The sequence below is a fragment of the Grammomys surdaster genome, unplaced genomic scaffold, assembly GCF_004785775.1.
Source record: "Grammomys surdaster isolate TR1022 unplaced genomic scaffold, NIH_TR_1.0 142, whole genome shotgun sequence".
Lineage (NCBI taxonomy): Eukaryota > Metazoa > Chordata > Mammalia > Rodentia > Muridae > Grammomys > Grammomys surdaster.
In genome coordinates, this window is record NW_021604600.1 from 655,322 (window position 1) to 660,431 (window position 5,110).

At 43.0% G+C, this 5,110-nt stretch overlaps 1 long non-coding RNA gene across 1 annotated transcript in view; it reads right to left on the bottom strand.

Annotated features, from left to right (window-relative positions):
- The window catches only part of LOC114618431, a 12,898-nt gene extending 12,561 nt beyond the window's left edge, over positions 1 to 337 (bottom strand). Inside the window, exon 1 of the long non-coding RNA XR_003710960.1 lies at positions 193 to 337. This is a non-coding gene — a long non-coding RNA (uncharacterized LOC114618431). The remainder of the gene's footprint in view (positions 1 to 192) is intronic.
- Between the last annotated feature and the right edge of the window lie 4,773 nt (positions 338 to 5,110).

Consider the following 5,110-nt stretch of genomic DNA (forward strand, 5'->3'; position numbering starts at 1 on the left):
AGAGAGAGAGAGAGAGAGAGAGAGAGAGAGAGAGAGAGAGAGAGAGAAAGACAGAGACAGAGACAGACAGAGAGACAGAGAGAGAGAGACAGAGAGAGAGACAGACAGAGAGAGACAGAGACAGAGAGAGACAGAGACAGAGAGACAGAGAGAGAGTTAGTCATTGGTAGCTCCTGTTTCTAGAATACTTACCTGTGCTGTGTCTTGCAGAATGTCAGCCGTCCATCATTACCATTGGTTAGGTCAATAGGTGTTATGAGTCCATCTGTGTTGAAGGAGGAAGGTTAAATAGATTGCTCCAACTTCACAGAGGGAGAGTGGAATTTGAATCTATGCTATTGAATTTCTAAAGGCTAACCTCTCAGCTACACACAGCTAACCTCATCCAGGTACCACTGTTTTTGCCAACTCACATGATAAACCTTACGTCAGAACTACAAACTATTTGTAAGATAGTGTCAACATGATTTCTATCTTCTTAGGTCAAGAAGATTGCCATGGAAAATGATCACAGACTGAGTGACTTAACAGAAATTTGTTTTCTCAATTTTCTGGATATCAAAAGTCCAAGATCAAGGTTACTCATTTAAGGATTGTTTCTTGGCTTGTAGATGACAGTCTTGAAGTTCACATAGCACTCGCCTCCAACTCATGTCTGAATGCTAATCTCCTTTTTAACTTTTTTGATACTGTCTCTCTGTGTATCCCCTGACTGGCCTCATACTCACAAAGATCCACCTATCTCTGCATCCCAAGTGCTGGTATTAAGGGGTGCTTTACCAGTGCTTGCTTCCTCTATGAAAAAGAAGACTAACCATAATGTATTCTGGTAAATCTAATGATCTCATATTTAATTCAATTATGAAAGTACCTTATCTTCAATTACAGTCACATTGAGAAATATTGGAATGAGTACTCATACATGTACTTCAGAAGGGAGCACAGAATCAGCCCATGATAAAGGGTTACTATATTTTCTCTCTCTAACTCATCCTTTTGTTTAAGTCAGTAGCCACAATTTGTATATTTGACTATTTCTTTTGCAACTCTAGAGACTGGACCATGGCCACATGCATAGACAAGTATCCTACCATTGAACTATGTGCCTAGCCCTTTTATTTACTCGTGAAATGTCTGTTAGCTCTGCCTTTGAAGAAAGCAGTTAATATTAAAGAAAGACCCAGAGGTCATGCAGAAATTTACATAGAACTATAGCCATTGTAGAGAAATTAACCAGTAGGCGCCTGCACCCAGAGCCTGCCCTTGTAGCACTCACTTCTGCAGTGGAACTAAAAGCTGCTTCAGTTCTCCAAAACCCAACAACCTTATGTTGTTATCAGCTCAGACTACTCCATCCAGTCTTTATCATTTAATCCCAACCTCCAATTATGTGATCTCTCAAATACAGGATTCAGTTTTGGTGGTGGGGGCTTGGAGAGGGGATGTTGCTGTATAGCATAGGCTGTTCTAGGATTGGTTTTATCATCTAGGCTGTTCTTGAATTCATAATCTCACTGAAATGTCAGTGGTGCTCCATTCCCTTTGTTGACTCTGGAGGGCTGGGAACTGCTGCCCAGGACACTGTCCTAGGAAGGATCATGTGGCCACACAGCATCAGCAAGAAGAAGCTGAGACACTAGCACTATGTAATCTGAGGGTGGGTGTGTGGCTGTGGGAATCCATACAGAATCCCACAGAACCCAGGGCAAGGTAGTAATAGCATAAAGGCCAAGGGGAAGAGGGCAGAGGGCAGGGGGCAGGGGGCAGGGGCAGGGGCAGGGGGCAGGGGGCAGGGGGCAGAGGGGCAGAGGGGCAGAGGGGCAGAGGGGCAGAGGGGCAGTGGGGCCTTGGCAACAGTGTGTGTCCCAGACTCCAGCTACCCTCATCTCCTTATCCCTGGGCATATATGCTTCATTTACTTTACATGACAGAAATCATAACCTCTGGAATTTCCACTAGCTTTTCACTTTATTGCTGTTCTAGTTGGAGGCAATCTGAGCTACTTTTTGGTAACACACACACACACACACACACACACACAATTTTGAGAGGGATTGTGATGACTTTAGCTAGTGCTTAAAAATCACAGGGATAACTATTCAAATTTTGACCTGTCATCAGCTTTGGGGACAGGAATTAGATGACGATATGACACTTTCCATGGAAACTGCAAGACTGGCCTTGATGGGAAGAAAGGTTTCCAGAGTAGAGATAATCTGACACATGGGACAGGATTTGCAAAAGGGATGGCCACATGGCTACCACCCTGGAATCAAATTAGAGGGACTTGCAAGAGTCCTTCAGAAATGTGCCTCAATCTAACACAGCAGCAACAGCCATTCAGTGGCATGTTGTACCTTCTGGCTCCTCAGCTGGGTAGAGAAATCCCCATCTGAGATAAATCTAGCAATGGAACAAGATCAGCTCCTGCAGGTTGATTGGCATGTAAACCATGTCTTCTCAAGGCAGCCAGTGACTTGAAGGTTCTGTGTCTCATACCAGAGGACTGCCTTAATATGCTGTGGCTGAAGAGGTTCCAGAGTCCATCAGGCATCTACAAATTCTTCCACGGCTTCTCCCTAAGCCCTACCCAGCTGCACAGACAGCTGTTTTCAGGAGTTGGAGCTCCAAGATGGAATGACCATGATTCACCTGAAGAGTTTAACTTTGCAAGTGATATCCTGGACTACTGGGCTCAGATGGAGGAGGTAAGAGGGCATTGTGATGTAGCTGTGGGAACTGGAATGGCCTTGTGACTTTCCCTTGCTCTACTAAGTAAAGAGACACAGGGGAATGCATAGATTCTCTAGAAACACAGAAGACCTACAGCTTCTTCAAGGCAGCTGTGTAGCGGGAAGGGCTTACACCAGAGGGCTTGATGCCTAGTCTGTATATCTTCTCACATCTCTGAGCTTCAGAGGTTGTTGCTGTTTTCTTTTCTTTCTGTGAAACAGAGGTTAATTTATTTTAAAACTCACTTGTACAGTGGATAAAAGTATCTGATGCATGTTTATTCTTCCTATGAATAACTAACTATGAGCTAGTGAAAAGTTCCAATTGTCAGGTTCATGGAAGTCTGAGTTCTCACCCTCAGTGGGAAAGTCTAACTGAAATTCAGTTCAGCACATTGACTGTAAGCCATGCCCTGAGAGGGGAAAGACTTTCAGAATGTACACAGGAGCATCTACCACATTTATATAAATCAAGTAACCCATCATCCTGTGAAGCTGGCAAGTCTCCCTGGGGTCCTCCATGTAAGCTACATTCTTGAGAGTGGCTTTGGGAAGATTTTTCCAGAGAAGTAGTCTCTGTGGCCTGCAGAGGCATCATGTGTCTCTGCAGAAAATGCACCTTGGTCTGTCTTTCCCCAAGACATAGATACATGGAAAAGCAGTAGGAGCGTTAGGAGGTTCGGTAGACAGGTGTGACATCGTGAGCCACTCAGCCCTAGCTGAACCCACCCGGGTCTGGTCTTTGTATGGAGGCAACTCACCTGAGATGACGTTGGGGAGTAGTTGTAAATTTTAAGTTTCCCATAAACATGCACTCATGTGTTACTGTTCAAGGCCAATATGGCCTCCTCTACACCTTTCTATCCACCACCTTCTTCTTTCAGAACTTTCATAATAATGCTAAAAACAGAAAACCAAACCAAACCAAAACCAGAACAAATAAAACACAGTCCTGTCATGGAGAGAATGCTTCTGTCCCTTGTCAGCCATTATGCATTTGATCATCTTCTATTACCATTTTTCCATTTTACAGATGAGGAAACTGGGAGTCTGAGAGGTTAAGTGACCTGCTCGAATCTCCTACCTATCCAAGACACAGGGGGCAGGTTTGGATCCGGGCAGACTGATTCCACGGTACAGCACTTAGCCTAGTCTTACTATCTGAGAGGCCAAAGCATCTTGGATAAATGGGCTTTCTTCATTGCCCAGACCATAAGTGTAGTTGAGCATTGGAAGCATGGACTGGGTTAGGAAAAAAAAGCATAGTGATAAAGAGACAGTGGTGGTAGCTTGTTCTGTGTAGTGATAAAGAGACAGTGGTGTTAGCTTGTTCTGTGTTTCCTCCATAAAGTTCTCATTAGTGAGTTCACACAGCAGCTTATGAGACCAACAACCAAGTAAGTCACCCTGTAGGAAAGTTCAGGATGGCTGGATTTCATAAGATCATAGCCAGCCATTGATATTTCATCTGTATCTCCAACCCCCCATTTATAAGCTCTCCTATCCTGGTAATATTCAAATATCTTGGATCTGTCTGTCAACATTTCTAGTTGCCTCACTCATGATTAATAACTCAGACTCATTCACTATTAGCCTGTAGTGACTTGTGAAGCTTCACACACAGTAGTCCGCCAGTAAACAGTCATGGGATGAGTTAGCATGAGTTCCGTTCTTGTCAGCACTCCTGTGAAGCCTCTGCTTTCTGCAGCACCTCTTGTGAATCACTAGCAAGCATCACTCAGAAATCGATCTGTGGTCCAATCAACAGTACTGCCCAAAACTGATAATGTGTTTATACATATAGTTAGTTACAGTTACAGTTGTTATACATATTTAGTTAGTTAGTTAGTTATAGTTACAGTTGTTAGAGTTGAGTAGGAGTTGGAGTCATGAAGCAGTCCCCAAATGTACTCAGGAAAGGCCACATTCCCATCAGCTTGTTTTTATTCTGTCTCTTACACACTTCACTCATTTATTCATTCATAGAATTAAAACTTGAGCAGTACCCAGCATGGAGATAGGACACTAAATGAGATACATGAGGCTCCATTTTCCCTGCTGTTTTCTGTTACTTTCTTCATGCTGTTACTTTACGTTAATTGAGTGTTCTATGATAGCACTTGTGCCTTTTTCCTCATTTCTTTTGTGTGTGTTCTATAGATATTTTCCTTGTACTTACCATGAGGACTGCATATAATATTCTGTAGCAACAAAGTCTATTTTTAACTTTGTACAGCTTGGCCTCAATCACACTAAAACCCCAACCTTATATTCCTGATGTCACAAATTTCACTTCTTTTGTACACATTTTAATGTGGGTTTATAGTTGTCTTTTAAATATAATTAAAGAATAAAAGTAGAGGCCAGTGAGGTGACTC